The sequence below is a fragment of the Lissotriton helveticus genome, chromosome 2_2, assembly GCF_964261635.1.
Source record: "Lissotriton helveticus chromosome 2_2, aLisHel1.1, whole genome shotgun sequence".
In the NCBI taxonomy this organism is placed as follows: Eukaryota; Metazoa; Chordata; class Amphibia; order Caudata; family Salamandridae; genus Lissotriton; species Lissotriton helveticus.
In genome coordinates, this window is record NC_136060.1 from 486,649,020 (window position 1) to 486,668,638 (window position 19,619).

The 19,619-nt window shown below is 46.5% G+C and overlaps 1 protein-coding gene across 2 annotated transcripts in view; it reads left to right on the plus strand.

Moving 5' to 3' along the window:
• The first annotated feature begins 12,886 nt into the window (after positions 1 to 12,886).
• The window catches only part of LOC144821556 (uncharacterized), a 90,822-nt gene continuing 84,089 nt past the window's right edge, over positions 12,887 to 19,619 (plus strand). The window contains exon 1 of one of the 2 annotated variants that reach the window (XM_078678741.1): positions 12,887 to 13,030. The gene's annotated coding sequence lies outside the window, so the exon portion shown is untranslated. The remainder of the gene's footprint in view (positions 13,031 to 19,619) is intronic. The other variant, XM_078678742.1, reaches the window with a different exon arrangement.

Sequence of the window (19,619 nt, forward strand, 5' to 3'; positions counted from 1 at the left end):
CTCTTATAGCTGCTTGGAAGATTTATACTTTCAATTGACTCTCTTTCAAAAACTATACAGGTAAAAATGTGCAAGTGCATGTACGATATTTTGTTAATTAGATCCATCAACCATGTTATACTTATCTGTCATTAGCCACCTTGCTTAACTCTCATAATGAATACAAATATAATTAAATCTAAGACATTTATCATTAGCAAAAAAAATAAAACAAAAATATATATATATATGTTCTCTCAATGTTTCAAGCTTTATTACAAATGTCACAAAAAGATGTTAATATTTCACTTCTGTTCTTGTATTTTCGTCACAATAAAATACACTGACTATAATCTTCACAAAAGTTATTTACAAAAGTTTAAGCTATTGTCATTATAAATTACAATAACTTTTATCTAAGTATTAATTATAAAAAAATATAAAAGCCATTGTTATTTGTAATATCAATACATCTAAGTCACGTAAATACCACACATATTGCAGTACAAATGCTATGGGTGTCACATTTGCGAAAGTTATAAGTATTGGCATTGTAAATGACAAAGCTATTAATTTCGCTATTTTCAAAACCAACACATAAATAAAAAATGTGTCATTTACAATACCAATAGCTCAAACTTTCCTAATGCGAGACCTATTGCATTGCAAATGCTTGTTTAATCTAACTTTCTGCATTTCTGCACATCAGCCATCCAGCTGTACAAGATGGCTGAAAAACATTGACAAATCCAATAGCTCTTGCATTAGCAAGACGTATTGCCTTTGCCCATGCTTGTTTATGGCAGGGGGCTGTTTTTGCCCCCTCTGCCACTTTCTACAGCTTCATCTAGTAAGAACAGTAGGCAGAGGCGTCTTCAGGAGGGAGAGCAAAAAGAGACATTGAGACAGAGGAGGATAGGGGCAGTTCTGCTTTGAATATGTTGACCAGGCATGCTATTGGTCCCCAGTCTGGACCTGGAGCCATGTATCTGTGTCCAGGTCTTTTTTTATGTCTCGCCTGCGAACACTGAATGCGATCTTTCTGAGATGGGTATTGCTTAGTTATGAAAGATGTTTTATTGGCAGTGGTAGGTGGGCACCTAACACCAGCAAAAAGTCCACCAACACAGTGCTGGGTCCTAAATAGGGTCTCTGTATATTAGTCCCTTTCAGAACCCTTGGTAACTGACACCGAGCAATTAGGCTTAGCTTAGGAGACAGACATGTAAAGCATTCAAAAACACCAATACAGTTAATAAGTAAGACACTACATGCAATAAAAATACCACACCGATGTATAAATATAGGAAATATTTTTACCTTTAAATTGACACCAAGGGGCCGATTCTGATCCTGGATTTTTATTTTCCATACAAATAGGATTTGTATTTTTTTCCATACAAATTGTAAAAGTTCCTTCCAACCCGTGTAGTACGATTCGTACGGGAAAAATACATACAGATCGGCCCGATCCTTACAAATCGGATCGGGAAAAGCTGTACGACACGGACTTGTAAAAAAGACCATACAATTTGTAAAAAGGCTGTCCAACCCGTCAAGTACGATTCGTACCGGGTTGTCAGCATACAATTTGTATGGAAAATGGCCTGTATATGGGGAATGACTCGTACCGGGCACAAAGCGAACCCCTATACGCCTCGTACCCTGGTATGACTCGTATGAGGTGTACAGGGGTCCCCCCATGTGTATGGTGCGTACCCCAACACCGCGCATGTACGCACCGTACGTACGCGATATTGGGGTACGGTGCGTACATACACAATTTTGGGGTACAGTGTGTACATACGCGATTTTGGGGTACGGTGCTTGTACGGTGCGTACACGACCAGTACCCCTTCATCGCGTATGTACGCACCGTACCCCACTTTCCGCGTCATCCGTATGCACCGTACATACGCACCGTACCCCTGTATTCATGGGGTGTATGACGCGTACATGAGGGAGTCTGTCTCATACTGTTTTCGATGCGTACAAGGTTTTTCCGGCACTTTTTGGCTCTTGTAAAAAAAGAGCCGTATGGAGTGCCGTTTGTACGAATCGTACTTGCCGGGTTGTAAACTGCTGCCGGGAATACATGGGAACGTCGCGTACAGAGCAATCCGAATCGGAATCGCTTGTATATACGAGTTGTATGGTCTTTTTTACAATTTGTATGGAGTGCGTCTATTTGTACAGATCGTACTTACTAGGTTGTAGGGGTCTCCTTACAAGTACGAGTTGTATGGAGAAAACGCTCCATACCACGATTTGTACAGCGTTTTTCCAGGATCGGAATCGGCCCCCTTATGACCAAAATCCAATGAAGGGAACGGTGATATGAATTTTCAAAGAATAAACACTTAGTGCCACTTCTGGACATCTGGGGGCCGATTCTGATCCTGGATTTTTATTTTCCATACAAATAGGATTTGTATTTTTTTCCATACAAATTGTAAAAGTTCCTTCCAACCCGTGTAGTACGATTCGTACGGGAAAAATACATACAGATCGGCCCGATCCTTACTAATCGGATCGGGAAAAGCTGTACGACACAGACTTGTAAAAAAGACCATACAATTTGTAAAAAGGCTGTCCAACCCATCAAGTACGATTGGTACCGGGTTGTCAGCATACGATTTGTATGGAAAATGGCATGTATACGGGGAATGACTCGTACTGGGCCACAAAGCGAACCCCTATATGCCTCGTACCCTGGTATGACTCGTTCTGGGGGTACGCCTCATACCGGGGTATGGGTCGTATAGGGGTATGAGGCGTACAGGGGTCCCCCCACACAGAGGTGTGTGTATGGTGCGTACCCCAAAATCGCGTATGTACGCACCATACCCCAAAATCGCATACGTACGCAGCATACCCCAAAATCGCGTATGTACGCACCGTACCCCAAAATCGCATTTTTGGGGTACGGTGCGTACGTACGCGTTTTTGGGGTGCGGTGCGTACATACGTGATTTTGGGGTACAGTGAGTACGTACGCGATTTTGGGTACAGTGTGTACGTATGCGATTTTGGGGTACGGTGCGTATATATATGATTTTGGGGTACAGTGCGTACGTACGCGATTTTGGGGTACGGTGCGTACATACGTGATTTTTGGGGTACAGTGCGTACGTACGCAATTTTGGGGTATGCTGCGTACATACGAGATTTTGGGGTACAGTGCTTGTACGGTGCGTACACAACCAGTACCCCTTCATCGCGTATATGTACGTACCGTACCCCACTTTCCGTGCCATCCGTACGCACCATACATACGCACCGTACCCCTGTATTCATGGGGTGTACGACGTGTACATGAGGGGGTCTGTCTCGTACTGTTTTCGGGGCGTACAAGGTTTTTCCAGCACTTTTTGGCTCTTGTAAAAAAAGAGCTGTTTGGAGTGCCGTTTGTACGAATCGTACTTTCCGGGTTGTAAACTGCTGCCGGGAATACATGGGAACGTCGCATACAGAGCAATCCGAATCGGAATCGCTTGTATATACGAGTTGTATGGTCTTTTTTACAATTTGTATCGAGTGCGTCTATTTGTACAGATCGTACTTACTAGGTTGTAGGGGTCTCCTTACAAGTACAAGTTGTATGGGGAAAACGCTCCATACCACGATTTGTACAGCGTTTTTCCAGGATCGGAATCGGCCCCCTTATGACCAAAATCCAATGAAGGGAACGGTGATATGAATTTTCAAAGAATAAACACTTAGTGCCACTTCTGGACATCTGGTTTTGCTTCACCGGGACAAAGTCAAAGTTTGAGGCCTATTGCCTCGGTCAAAACTTTACCTTTGCACTTATAAACTTTTCTGGACCTGCCGTGGCCGTCGCTGCTCACCACTTGTTTAGATTTGGTGAGGGTTTGCTGGCTTTACTTTCAATGAGTTCCCAGCCAAACTCTGGAAGTCAGACCTACGGAGCCCTTCAGTGGGATGAGCCTGGACACGAGCCGGGTCGCAGTGGAAGGTGACCAGATTGCCTCTCATAGTCAGGTCGGCCACCTTAAAGAGTTTTTCTTAAAAAGTCTCCCAAACTTTTCCAAATATCTGGAGGTCCTTCCAGAAGGCGGGTTCCACATATCAAAAACACAAATCAAAGCATCTGGACTCTCCTAGATGGTCCTTGGCAGGCCGGGACTTCACTTCCCACAATACACTTGGTCAACCCCTTAAAACTCCACTAGGCGCACTCGAGGACGGGGACTTTGGCTGCTGAAGGGTCAGTTAAGCTCTGTTAACCTGTAGCTGCAGGGAGTCAACTCCTTACTCCTTCTTGAAGCAAGGCAAAATCCTGAGAGCTGCGGTCCCAGATAGTGCAGCAGGCGCAGTCTTCACCAGGCAAGCCCTTGTGTACAGATGAAGATTCCAGCAGGACAATCCTCCATCTTCTTGTAGCTTCAGGCTGCAAAACTCAGGGGCTATGTATCTCTCACATATTTAATCTCAGCTTCTGGGCATCAGGAGAGGGGCACTCCTGACCAATAGGATGCAAGGTGCCACACAGACGCATGCTCACTTCCTCCAAAGTGTGGCATCTCTTGTTCCAGAGAGCACTATTCCTCCAAAATCCATCTTGGCTAAAATCTCAGCAGAGCGGTAAGAGCTAACTAAACCAACTCTCAGTGTGGCTGGTTTCCATTGCTCTCCTCCCTATAATATCTGCAAATTCCTTCCTAAAGCCTGCCAGCTGGCTGGGGCACAGGGGACAGGGGTGGGTAGGCTTGGCATTCCCTGTCTGTTCTATCCTCCTTTGAAGCCTCATGCTTTATGACCCCTCTCCCCTGTCCTGGCATTTCTGGGTAGCTGCAGAGCTCTCTCCAGCAGATAGCCTCCCCCTGGATAGCCACTTATCACCAAATCAAGATAGCCTTGCTGAGCCTGTTAGCACTGACCAATCAGGGAATACTGCATGAAGGCTGGATTTTGGCTGACAGACAAGAATGTGTTATAACTTCTTTTCTGTACAAGTTAGGGTAAATTCAACAAGAGCAATCTGTTGGATGTATCAATACCATTACGTTAAGTCTTTGAATGATATTTCATACTTTCTTAGCAATTGTTTTGTGCCCATAAAATATTGCCATGTTGGCCTATGAGGCCAAGTATCTACAATAAGGAAAATGAAATGTGTAATTCCTCCTGCACCAGGGTTTTTTAAAACCTCTTTTATCAGGTCCTTGCTCATAATTACAGGTCCCTCACCCCTGTAACACCGATGGGGAGACCTGGGGGTTGCCTAATATGTAAAAACTATGTAGAATAGTACAATTGGGGGTGGGGTCGCACACTACTCACACACCAGCGGTATTGCCCCATCCAGGGATGGCAAAGACAGCGAAGATAGCAGAGAATCGAAAGAAGATGCATCGCGGAACACATAACTACATTAACCATAGTCCTTAGGGGCGATACCGTCGGTGTGTGAGTAGTGTGCGACCCCACCCCCATTTGTTATGTAGAATAGTACTTCACAGTGCCCACAGCACCAAAGTCTACTTTGCATAGGAATTCCTACAATGGGGAAAAATAAAATGAGCAGTTCTCCCTCACCAGGGTTTAAAAAACATATTTCATAGGGCCCTGCTTGTAGTTACATGACCCCCACCCGCCCCCCCACCTCTGGAACACCTAGGGGAGACGGGGTACCTGAAATGCAACATTAATGTAGATTATCTATTTCATAGTGCTTCTGCAATCAAAGTCGAGCTTGCAATGAATTTACTTTTTAAAAGCAGCACTGCAACCCAGGGCTACTTTTAAAATTACCTCAGGCTCTCAGCAATGTACGCATACATCCCTTACGCCATACAATGCCAAGCCCTATTATATACGAAGGACTTATAATTAGTTTTTCATCCCCCTACCCTATTACTTATTAGCAATTTATAATGTGGGTCACAACAATTAGAAGTGTAACTCAATGCATGTGCGTGTGCTTACCATAGCACTGGCCCTGGGCATGGCACAGTCAGAGTCCACTACCATCAGTACCAGTCAGCGCACCAAAAGAGGGGGGCGGGGGGGTGAACAGGCCAAAAGGGTGACTTTCTAACACCAACTATAAGGGGCTTTGATCCTACCTATTGCTTATCATGCATGGCTTCATTGTCACTCATCTTTACTGCCTTCTGATTGGGCCATGCATGTCGGCTTAAATTCCTCGTCTTTTGTGTGGAGCATGGACCAAGTACTGATTGCTTCATCATGATTAGTGTCCTTTCGCTGCAGCCGCTCGCCATGTGATTGAGGTACTACTGCTTCTTCCCCTCTCGTGCCCCCATTGCCCGTAGTGCTTCCTCCCCTCCCACCCTCTTCTCCGAGTTCCATCCACATAAAATCCATGTTGCTTCTTCCTCTCCGACCCCCCCACTGTTGTCCATGTTTTACCAGCGCTATGAGGCGGCCAGCGTCGGCCGCATTATAGCACTTTTATCTTACTGCCCCATTGGCTGTAAACTCTCACCCTCACGTTGTTCCCCTTCCCACCCTTTCGTTGTCACCCCACCCACCTTTAAAAAAAGATCTGACCCCATCATTGCGCCTTTTTACTATCTTTACTTTTAGCTTGCTGCACAGTCACTCCCATTACGGAAAACTCTATTCTCCATGACTATAGAAGTGCCTTCCCAGTGTGTTCGTGTGGTTGGAGTGTATGCCATTTATTGCAGTATTATCCTTGTACCTGTGTATGGTACCCTTTTGTAACTTGCACACGCCACTTTTCTCTTGTAACACACTGTTTGCTTCCTCTCACATTTTGTTTGCTTTAGATACTTGCACAAGTGCCACCATTGCCTACGTAACGTTTGTTCTTGTGCCTCAGTGTCTAGCATATATTGCAGTATATTACCTCTAATTGCAATTTGTTTTCCCTTGTAACCTGCACACTAGTCACTCTTTCCTCCTGTAATGCACTGTTTGCTACCTCATGTATTTTGTTGCTCAGAATTGTCACGTTTACCTCATGTAACTTATCGTCTGCTTTTGTAATTTTTTCACTTGTAATTTTCTGTTCCTTTTGTGAAGCGCTCTGACGCCTTCGGGTAAAGTCCGCGCTATATAAAAACGCATAAATAAATCAATAAAAATCTACAATTTAGCTTAGCTTAAAGATATTGCCATACAGGCTTTCGCACAGGCATTGCCTTTTCCAATGCTTGTTATCTCTTAGTTTCTCTTTCCTGTAAATCGCGGTGTTACATCCTGCACATCTCTGTACATAGTTTATCTATGCTGCTACTCCTTTAATAGCATGTGCCATGTTTGTGTTTCCTTTTGATTCTACATTCCTAACAGAGCTTTGCTCATACAGCATTCTCCACTGTTTGTCAGTTGTCACCTGTATCCTGCTGTGTCAGGACTTGATGCTGTGCTGTTCAATAAACCTTCTAAATACCTCAAGATTTCCTGGATTATTACAAATTTTGGCGACGAGGACAACCTTACTCCAGCCATCTACAGCACAGGAGCGGAGTTTGAACCCATTTTGGATCATTTTACATCTTTATCTCAATACTACTGGATTTCCTGCCTTTGAAGAGAACTTCCTGCCTTGGTGAAACTTTGCTCATCGTTCTCTGCAAGTATTTCTCAAGAACTACCTTTTATTTTCATTTATCTACTTCAAAATACCAACTATTGCAGTTTCCTGACCTTTAAGTCTGCCTGCATCTTTTGACTTTTGCCAATCTCAGCGCGACGTTTCTGTGTACTTCCATCTCCGTGGCAACCCCTTCTTTGTTCGTCATCGTGAAGCGGAGTGTCATCGCCTGGCAACCATCGGCATTGTTTACTAAGCGGAGAAACAACGTCACCGCAATGCCATTGCCCAACAACCACGTCTTCGGGATTCACGTCTGTTTCATCTAGCGTGTCAACGTCATCACGCTACAACGCCTTCACGCACGTTACGTGCCGCCATTTTGTTATTTCATTGCTTAGCAACACATCGACGACGGAATGAGTCCGTTTCTAATCGCGTTTCTTGCTGTTTTTCCCCATTTTTATTAGCGCTTGCTCTAAAAGTGAACCATCATTTTAGCGCTTACCTTAACTTTTATTTTGCTGTTTATTCACACTCCGTTTCTTCAAGTTTTCCGGCAAGTGTACTTCCAGCAACAGTTCTTCAAGTCTCAACTTCCACAGCACTACAAACTCGATCACCACAAACTAAGTGATTCCACATTGGCATAAGTACATTTTATTCAACTATTACTCTTATCTATTTGAGTACTCTGCATTTATTTTTTTCATTTATTTTTCTTTTGGTTTATTTATTTCATTCAATTTTTTGTTATTGTTGCTACTTAATCTCGTTCACCATGCAATTTGACCCCCCTGCTAAGTTCTTACAAGTTAAAGGTGACCCTCCCATGCCTTGGTCAAGGTGGAAGGAGGAGTTTTTCAATTATATGAAAGCCATTGATGGGGAGCGCATGGGATCAGAAAGAAAGAAAAGCATTTTGTTACATTGTTTAGGTTCTGAAGGCCAAGAAATCTTTAGAACTTTACCTCAATTTACTGTACCTAGTGGAAGTGGTGATTCTGTGAATGTTTATACCGAAGCTCTTGGCAGATTAGAGAAACGTTTCAAGCCCACTGCTAATATTGCCTTAAATCGTTTCAAATTCTATACTAGAGCACAGAAACAAGAGGAATCGTTTGATGACTTTCTCACTGCTTTAAGAGCTCTGACCTTACATTGCAATTTTGGTGCTATGGCAGATGAGATGATCCGTGATCAGATTATTGTTCATGTTAAAAACAAGAAGGTACAAGATAAACTTTGGTGTATAGGTGATCCTAACTTAGAAGAAACCATAGCCATCGCTAAGTCTACTGAAATGTCAGAAAAGTGGATGAACATAGTAGTTAAGCAAACCTCAAATTCTAATTCCAGTAAAACTATTGTAGAGGAAGAAGTTTGTACTGTTAAACCCAAGGTTGATGATAAAAATGTTATCCCTTTTCAGTCTAAATATAAAAATTCTGTGAGTATTAATAACAGAAGATCAGATTTTGGAAATTCATCGTTTTCATGCTACAGATGTGGTAGTAAATCACATATAGCTTCCTTTCAGGGCTGTCCTGCTTTAAACAGAACTTGCAATATTTGCAACAAACTAGGACATTTTAGTAATGTATGTAGGGAAAGAAGGTACAATTCCCAAGGTCGCTCTGGACGATCTATTATGCCCATTCCCACTAAAGTATCTTCTGTTAGCATTGTAGATGAAGTTAAACAGGAGGTTGAACGTGGATATGTCGTTTCTATCCTTGGATCAACCAGTAGGAAATCTCCTAAATGTACTTTCCACATTTCATCCATCGCTATCGAACTCATGGTAGATTCTGGATCTCCATGGACGATTATTACTAGGGAATACTTTGATGAAAAGTTAACTACAGTATGTAACAGTTCTGATTTACAACCCTCAGATATTTTAGCTGAAAGTTTCAATAGTAATGCAATTGACATTGAAGGTTTATTTAATGTTCTTTTATGTTTCAGAGGAAGGTCAGCTCAAATTAAGCTTTACATTGCCGTCAAAGGAATCAATGTACTGGGTTGGCATGATCAATGGGAACTTGGCATTACTTTAAATCCACGTGCCAAAGATCCCATTTCATTATGTAGTGAACAAGATATGATTAGTTCTATTTCTGATGTAAACGGGAAGGATAATGTTATTACTTCATGGAGTGAAAAGTTCAATAAAGTTTTCTGTGACCGTTTAGGTAGACTGGAAAATTTTGCACACAAAATTGTTCTCAAAGAGGGTGCAGTTCCAGTCAAACAAAAACTTAGAGGAGTTCCTTTAAATGTTAGGAACGAGCTAAAAGAAATGTTGGATGACCTACTTAAAGACAATATTATTGAGCCCATTGAATCGTCTGAATGGGTTTCTCCTATCGTTTTGGTACGCAAACATGACCAAAAATTAAGGGTCTGCATCGATTTGAGAGCCTTAAACTCTAATATTGTTATAGACTGTCATCCCCTTCCAAATATTAATGAGCTTGTTTCCTTGTTTGATGGTGCGCACATTTTTTCCACTTTAGACCTTAGATCTGCGTATCATCAGATTGAGCTTACTGAAGATTCTAAGAAATACACAGCTTTCATCACTCCCATGGGACTGTTTCAATACAGAAGGATGCCGTTTGGGTTGGCGTCCGCTGCCTCTGTTTTCCAACGCGTCATGTTTCAAATCTTCAGAGATCTTGACAAGTTTGTAAAATGCTTTCAAGACGATATCTTGATTTTCTCAAAAAATGAAACTGAACATAGTTCACATTTGAGTGTTGTGTGCAAAAGATTGGAAAATTCTGGGCTTACTCTCAAGGCACACAAATGCAAACTTTTTAAAAAGTCAGTTGAATATTTAGGCCACACTTTGTCGGGGGAAGGTCTAGTTCCAAAGAAATCAAATGTAGATGCTATTCTCAGTGCTCCATCCCCAAAGAATAAGGAACAACTTCTTTCTTTCTCCGGAATGTGTGAGTACTACAGTAAATTTGTTGTAAACTTTGCCACCAAAATGGAACCTTTAAGGAAACTTTTAAGACAGTGCAATGATTTTGTTTGGGAGACTGAACAAGAAAAAGCTTTCACTGAAATCAAACATGATATTGTTAATTCCCCAACTTTGAAACCCTTTAGAATTGGAAAAAAATGCATCATTACTACTGATGCAAGTTTATACGGTCTTGGGTGTGTGCTATCTCAGACAGATGGTATGCTAGAATGGAATGTAGCCTTTTCTTCCAGAACATTGAATGAAACTGAGCGCAGATATGCGGTTATTGAACGTGAATTGCTGTCTTGTGTATGGGCCATTGAACACTACAGAATTTACATTTGGGGCAGTGAGTTTATTTTAAGAACGGATCATAAACCTTTGGTGCATATCCTATCAGCTGGTGGTGGTTGGAACTCGACTGCTAGGATTGCACGTCTTTCATCCAAGTTACAGGAGTACCATTTTAAAGTTGAATATATTCCAGGAAAGAAAAATGTTACTGCCGACTGCTTATCACGCCTTCCGTGTGAAAGTAAAGCTGACAGTGTGAATAGTCTTACTGAAGTTGATTTTGTATTAGGCCTTACAGATCTAGTTTCTTCCCAATATCAAGATATTTCTGAACAATTTTGGATAGAATGCCAGAATAAAGATGAAAAATTTGTTAAGTTAAAGAAATACCTGTCAGAAGGTTGGCCTAGTAAGAATAATGTTGAATATGAGCTGCTACCGTTTTATAACATAGCGGAAGAATTATGGTGTGAAGGTGATTTGTTTTTCAAATCTGAGAAATGCATCCCACCCAGTGGTGTACAAGAGCTCATTCTCAAATTAGCACACAAGACTCATCCAGGAATCTCAGCCATGAAACGTATTATAAGACTTCATTTCTGGTGGCCTGGGATGGACAGGTTCATAGACCGCACTGTTAGAGAATGCGATGAGTGCTGTAATAGTGATAAGATGCTAAAATTACATATTCCACCCCTTAAGACAGTTAAATGGCCAGAGTGTCCATGGAGCAAGATAGCCTTTGATATTTCGGGGCCTTTCCAAGTTTTACCTGAAAGTTCACGTTTTGCGTTGGTCATTGTAGATTACCATTCTAAATGGCCAGAAGTAAAATTTGTAGCTAAAATCACTTCTGAAGTTGTTATTTCCTTTTTCAAAGAAGTTTTCGCTAGAGAAGGCTGTCCTTCAGTTTTAGTGTCAGATAATGGTGTGCAGTTAGTCTCCACTGAAATGAAACTGTTTTTACAATCCTGCAACATCAAACACATTTGTACATCACTTTACGAGCCACATGAGAACGGGCAAGTTGAACGCTTTAACCGTGTTCTGAAGGGTTTTGTCTCTGATGCTATCAAAGAAAAGGGGGATTGGCTGAACCGCATTAGACAGAAACTTTGGACTTATCGTATAACCCCTCATACCACCACTGAGATCAGTCCGTTCAAATTACTTAAAGGTAGGAATCCTGCAACTGACATGTGCCCCTGGTGGCTCAAAGAAAAATGTGAAAGCCTGGTGGAGAATGGTTTTGATGTCAAGGAAGTTGCGAGGAGAGTATGTGAGAAACAAGATAAGTCTGCAGTTTGGTACAACAAGAAGTGGAAGACTAAAGAACATGATTTGTGTGTTGGTGATTGGGTCAGAATTGCAAAACCTTACTTTGTTAGCAAAGGTACGAGTAAGTTTGGCAGACCCATTCAAATAAAAAAAGTCTTCAGTAACTCTATAATAACTCAGGACGGCAAGGCCTGGAATTTAAGTAGGGTTGCTAAGTGTCCTACACAACATGCCTCCAGGTTTCAACCTCATCTCAATGTAAACAGAGATCACACCTCTGACGGTGGGTCTGAGTATGGTTCTGACTCAGTAGCCTCAAGAATTAAGGATGATAGGCGCATCAGAAGAAGACCTATTTCTTTACAAGATTTTGTATAGTATGTTCTACCAAGTTTAGTTGCGTTAAGTTTTATACCTTCCACTTTCATTTAAAGAGGGAGGTGTGTTACATCCTGCACATCTCTGTACATAGTTTATCTATGCTGCTACTCCTTTAATAGCATGTGCCATGTTTGTGTTTCCTTTTGATTCTACATTCCTAACAGAGCTTTGCTCATACAGCATTCTCCACTGTTTGTCAGTTGTCACCTGTATCCTGCTGTGTCAGGACTTGATGCTGTGCTGTTCAATAAACCTTCTAAATACCTCAAGATTTCCTGGATTATTACACGCGGCTTTCCGTGAAATGAAGGCGGACCCCGAGGGGGGGGGCAGAAAGTGAAAGCCCCTTCGGAGCCGCCCCTCCGCTGACCAATGGCTCCGGATGAAGGGGTCGCATAACTGTCCGCTTTAATCAGCCAATCAGAGGAAGGCACGAACTTAGGTTTATTCCAAGTTTAGAGATATAAAAAGGTGCGCTGGGGGCTTTTATCTGGGACACTCGAGAGAAACCCGAAGCAGCAACGAAGACGAGAGAAAACGAGAGAAAGACGAGAGAGATTCCGTAAGTTGCATGCCTTGTTTACTGCACTTGTTATTTATACAGTGACGTTTCATGACCAGACGGTCACGGACTCACCTGTGCCAGTTCTGGGGGTTTAATTAGCGACCCGGTGCATTCTGGGGGTTGTAGTCCCAGTCCTCGTGTGGTGTACGCGTTACTCTGAGGCTGTCGGTGACAGGAATGAAAGAGTGTCAATGCGAAGTAAACTAAAGATTAATGGCACGGCCGGGTGGGGGCTTGCGGGGAGGGAGGGGTAAGAATATTGGGAGTAGACTCGAGGAGTCAAAACAAGCCATATAGAAAAAAAGTACCGATGAAAAATAGGAGTAACTATAACTGCATTTGTGTAGCGCTTCATACCCCTTGCCAGGCTCCAAAGCCAGTGGTCGAAGTGGGAAAACAAAAGTAGGGGAACTGTGGGTGGAGAATTAGGGGGCGGGAATAACCGAAGATTGAATCAGTGGGCGGAGTCAGGGGTGTGGCTAGAAATAGCAAAACATACCAATTTTTAGTACGTTTAGCATTTCACTGACCAGTTACAGCTTATAACATTATTTAATTAAAAGAATGGACTGCTCCTGCCTCGTTCACTGCTCCTGCCCCGTTCACTGCTCCTGCCCCGTTCACTGCTCCTGCCCCGTTCACTGCTCCTGTCCTGATCACCGCTCCTGCTCCAATCACTGCCCTTTTCCTTTCACCGCTCCTGTTCTTTCACCGCTCACGTCCGGTTACTGCTCTAGCTCATGCCACGTCACCTCCCCTGCCCCGTCACCTCCCCTGCCCCGTCACCTCCCCTGCCCCGTCACCTCCCCTGCCCCATCACCTCCCCTGCCCCGTCACCGCTCCTGCCCCGTTCACCGCTCCTGCCCCGTTCACCGCTCCTGCCCCGTTCACCGCTCCTGCCCCGTTCACCGCTCCTGCCCCGTTCACCGCTCCTGCCCCGTTCACTGCTCCTGCCCCTCTCACCGCTCCTGCCCCTCTCACCGCTCCTGCCCCGTTCACCGCTCCTGCCCCGTTCACCGCTCCTGCCCCGTTCACCGCTCCTGCCCCGTTCACCGCTTCTGCCCCGTTCACTGCTCCTGCCCTGTTCACTGCTCCTGCCCTGTTCACTGCTCCTGCCCCGTTCACTGCTCCTGCCCCGTTCACTGCTCCTGCCCCGTTCACTGCTCCTGCCCCTTTCACTGCTCCTGCCCCTTTCACTGCTCCTGCCCCGTTCACTGCTCCTGCCCAGTTCACTGCTCCTGCCCCGTTCACTGCTCCTGCCCCTTTCACTGCTCCTGCCCCGTTCACTGCTCCTGCCCTGTTCACTGCTCCTGTCCTTTCACCGCTCACGCCCCGTTACTGCTCTAGCTCATGCCCCGTCACCTCTCCTGCCCCGTCACCTCTCCTGCCCCGTCACCTCTCCTGCCCCGTCACCTCCCCTGCCCCGTCACCTCCCCTGCCCCGTCACCTCCCCTGCCCCGTCACCTCCCCTGCCCCGTCGCCTCTCCTATCAGGTCTCCTCTTCTGCCCCGTCACTGCTCCTGCCCCGTTCACTGCTCCTGCCCCGTTCACTGCTCCTGCCCCGTTCACTGCTCCTGCCCCGTTCCCTGCTCCTGCCCCGTTCCCTGCTCCTGCCCCGTTCCCTGCTCCTGCCCCGTTCCCTGCTCCTGCCCCGTTCCCTGCTCCTGTCCCGTTCCCTGCTCCTGTCCCGTTCCCTGCTCCTGTCCCGTTCCCTGCTCCTGTCCCGTTCCCTGCTCCTGTCCCGTTCCCTGCTCCTGGCCTGTTCCCTGCTCCTGTCCTGTTCCCTGCCCCTGTCCTGTTCTCTGCTCCTGTCCTGTTCCCTGCTCCTGTCCTGTTCTCTGCTCCTGTCCTGTTCTCTGCTCCTGTCCTGTTACTGCTCCTGGTCCTTTCACCGCTTCTGTCCTTTCACCGCTCCTGGTCCTTTCACCGCTCCTGGTCCTTTCACCGCTCCTGGTCCTTTCACCGCTCCTGTCCTTTCACCGCTCCTGTCCTTTCACCGCTCACGCCCAGTTACTGCTCTAGCTCATGCCCCGTCACCTCCCCTGCCCCGTCACCTCCCCTGTCCCGTCACCTCCCCTGTCCCGTCACCTCCCCTGTCCCGTCACCTCCCCTGCCCCGTCACCTCCCCTGCCCCGTCACCTCCCCTGTCCCGTCACCTCCCCTGTCCCGTCACCTCCCCTGCCCCGTCACCTCCCCTGCCCCGTCACCTCCCCTGCCCCGTCACCTCCCCTGCCCCGTCACCTCTCGTGCCCGTCACCTCTCGTGCCCGTCACCTCTCGTGCCCCGTCACCACCCCTGACCCGTCACCTCTCCTGCCCCGTCACCTCTCCTGCCCAGTCACCTCTCCTGCTGTGCCGTCACCTCTCCTGCCCTGTCAATTCTCCTGCCCCGACACCTCTCCTGCCCTAGTACCTCTCCTTTCCTGTCGCCTCTTCTGTCCGGTCACTGTGGTCACTGGTCCTGCCCAGTTCACTTCACTCCGTGTACAACATTGACAAAGGTGTCAAGTTCCCCACAGTACTCTGCTTGGGGAAAGCTCCTCTCTAATCACCGACTCCGATCTCAGGGGCACTTGATATGTGAAAAGACAGAGCTCTTGAGGCGGAAGCCGAGAGCAGGGAAAAACGCAATTTTTAAGATTACTTTAACCATTGTGTGTGTGAATACTGTGGCTCTTCATTTTTAAAAGACTGATTTTAAAACTGTTTGAGTGTGCTTTATAACTGTATTCTCCTGAAGCCTAACTACTGCCCCTTGACGATCGACCCCTCGCGCAGCTGAGCTAGGCGCTGAGGCGGGTTGAGGACAGCCGCCGTGAAACCCCAGGGACACGCCCACTGAGTTAGGCCACGCCCCCTTCGCTCTCGCTATAAAAGCGCGCGCTCTCCTGACAGCGCTTGATAAAAGACAGAGCTCTTGAGGCGGAAGCCGAGAGCAGGGAAAAACGCAATTTTTAAGATTACTTTAACCATTGTGTGTGTGAATACTGTGGCTCTTCATTTTTAAAGACTGATTTTAAAACTGTTTGAGTGTGCTTTATAACTGTATTCTCCTGAAGCCTAACTACTGCCCCTTGACGATCGACCCCTCGCGCAGCTGAGCTAGGCGCTGAGGCGGGTTGAGGACAGCCGCCGTGAAACCCCAGGGACACGCCCACTGAGTTAGGCCACACCCCCCCATCTCCCACATTTAAGAATGTGCTGTTTCCGGAGGTGCAGCGGACGGGCGCAGCGGGCGCGCCGGCGGTGCGCCGAAGGCACGCCAAAGGCAAGCCCGTCTGCGCCCGTCCGCGACCTGACGGGACCAGGGGCCACAACCCCTGCCCCCCTTACCATCCAGGTCAGGACATACAGCTCAGCCGCCATAAAAAAGATAAGGCCTCCTATTATGGCGCAATGTCCGCACTCCTTCCTTCCAGCCGACCTCCCTATTCAATGCCCTGGCTGCAAACACTCCTTTGACACCAGTGAGTCACCAGCCACGCCACAGGAATACCAGATGTACCTGTTAAACTGCCGATCTCTTCCTCGGCACAGCACGCAGATATGTCTACTCCTAGAGAATCACAACCCGGACGCTATCTTCTTGACGGAGACATGGCTCACGTCCCATTCAGAGCCAGACATAATCACCGCCCTACCCCCCGGGTTCCAAATCCATAGAATGGACCGGACCAAGGGAAGAGGGGGAGGCCTGGCTATCATTCTAAAAGAGAAATACTGCTGCCGCATTTCTACCGAAGCTATTCCTGAATGCGAAAGCATTGCATTCAGAATAGACTTCTCTGCGAACAGCTCTCTTTCTGGTACCCTCATATACCGTCCCCCAGATTCAGGAAAGCTGTTCCTGAGGTCTCTACCAGATATCATCGCGAATCGGCTTCTAACCCCGGCTAACTACACAGTTTTAGGAGATTTTAACTTCCATTTTGACTCCCCCACAGACCTTGTAGCCAGGGAACTAACAGAGGACCTAGCAGCTCTGCAACTGACTCAGTTGGTTAGGTCCCCCACCCATGAAAAGGGAAACTTGCTCGACCCAATCTTTAGTAACTGCACCGGACTAACGGTCGGGCAACCTACTCGCCTCCCATGGACAGACCATTTCCTCATCCCATTTACCTGGTCTACCACCAAACTTCCCTCACTGCCTCCCCGTCCTTTAACCAGGAGGAACTGGAAAGAACTTTCCATAGAGCCCTGGACAACTATCCTTGAAGGCTCTCGCCCACCCCCCTGTACAAACCCCAACCAAGCAAATAACAACTATGAGGGTTGGATCAGGAAATCGCTGGACATGATCCTTCCTCTACGGAAATCCGCTCCCAAGAGACTACACAAGTCTGCTCCTTGGTTTTCAGACTCCCTGAGAGACTTGAAACGCCTCTGGAGGAAAAAAGAGAGAGCCTGGAGAATAGATTTCCTCCCGGAAAAAAAAAAACAATACAAAGAGGCTATTAAGGCCTACAGAAATGGGGTGAGAACAGCTCAGTCCTCCTACTTTGCAGACCAAATAATGACAGCAAAATCTAAGCCCAAGGAAATTTTCCATCTGGTTAAAAAATGCATTACCGTCAATACTGCCCCCCCAGTCCCGAAATCGTTAGAGCAATGTAATGAACTTGCAGACTTTTTCCACAATAAAGTCAGTCAGATTTATTCTGCTTTCCCGATAACAGCTAACAATTCAACCAACCAAAGCCCCCTGAATAATTTCTCCCTGCAAGGACAGCCTATGCTGGACCATTTTCCCCCTCTAAACCTGGAGACACTGCAACAATTGGCAGTCCAAATTAAATCCGGGTCCCCCCTCGACCCTGCCCCTCCAGAAATACTGCTCCAGGCAGGCCAAGCCATCCTCCCAGTGGTGCTAGAGCTCCTTAACTTATCCATATCCTCCTGCACAGTACCAACCGGATGGAAGAGAGCCATGGTACGGGCTCTACTAAAGAAACCCACCCTTAATCCAGAAGATCACTCTAGCTACCGTCCAATTTCATTACTTCCCTGGGTAAGCAAGGTGCTAGAGAAACACATAAATACCCAGTTGACACAATTTCTGGAAAGCCATGCACTCCTGGACCCATCCCAGACAGGTTTCAGGCCAAAACATGGTACTGAAACTGCTTTGCTGGCAGTCGTCGAGGAGTCTCGAAGGATACTGGATCAGGGGGGATCAGTGGCAGTGATCCTCCTTGATCTAAGTGCAGCCTTCGACACTGTCAGCCATGCCACTCTGCTGAACCGTCTGCACAACATCGGTGTCGGAGGCGATGCACTAAAATGGCTGGAATCATTCCTGCATAACAGATCCTTCCAGATCTTCGATGGGGACATAACATCAGTCAGAAAACCCCTAGACTGTGGAGTACCACAGGGCTCCTCTCTGAGCCCTGTGCTCTTCAATGTCTATATGAAACCATTGGCTGGGCTCGTCGAACCGTCAGGCATAAAAATTGTATCATATGCCGACGATACCCAGCTAGTGGTTTCATTGACTCAGGAAAGCACCGGCCACACCTCAGGAAACCTGATGAACTGCCTAGAGGACATAAAAAAGTGGATGACAGGCTCTTCATTAAAACTGAATGGAGACAAAACGGAGCTCATGCTCCTAGGCTCTGCTCCACCCACTTTACTCCCCTCCATGTGGCCTGGTTGTTTGGGCACACCACCTACCCCCAAAGAGAGTGTAAAAAGCCTGGGAGTATGGCTGGATAAAAACCTCTCCTTCTCCACCCAGGCAACTAAACTATCTGCCATCTGTTTTGGCTTACTCAGAACATTAAGGAAGGTCCTCCCCCTCCTCCCAATGGAAGCCAAACAAGTGGCAGTTCAGGGCCTGATCCATTCCCGGCTGGACTCAAATAACGCTCTGTATGTGGGAGCCCCTGAGACGTCCATGCGAAAGCTACAGGTGGTCCAGAACTGCGCAGCCCGCGCGTTGCTGCAGATTCCAAGGACGCAATCTGCAAAAACCGCCCTGGTCACCCTACATTGGCTCCCAGTAAAGCAGAGAGTGGCATTTAAGGCACTATGCATCGCCCATCGAGCTTTCTGGGGGTCTGGTCCAAGGATCCTTAACAATCTGGTCACTCAATACCATCCTAACAGAACCCTCCGATCTACGGAAGCCTTCCTGGCCGTGGTCCCAAGAGTGCGGAGAGCCAGGACCGGAGGAAGGATGTTCTCCTTAAACGTCGCGAAGATGTGGAACACACTCCCGTTACAAATCAGGTCCAATCCCAACCTACTCTCATTTCGCAAGCAGCTGAAAACTTACTTGTTTGCTAGGCCCACCTAAAGCTCGTTCTCCATCACTCATCAGTTCTGTTTTTTATGCTTTAGCGCTTGGACGCCCATTGGGCAGCAACCGCGCTTTACAAATCACAATACAATACAATGTTAAAGGCAGAGGGCGGGCGCATTGTCATTCTAAAGGGGCTAATCTGCCTCAATCGGAATGACAATGGCCTGCCCTCGGTCTGTGCGAGGTCAGGGGGGGGCGGGGGCTGCTGCAGCCTCTGGAGTACAACAGAGAAGTGCGAGCAGCCCCTGGAAGCGGAAAGAAAAAAGTTATCATTTTAAAGT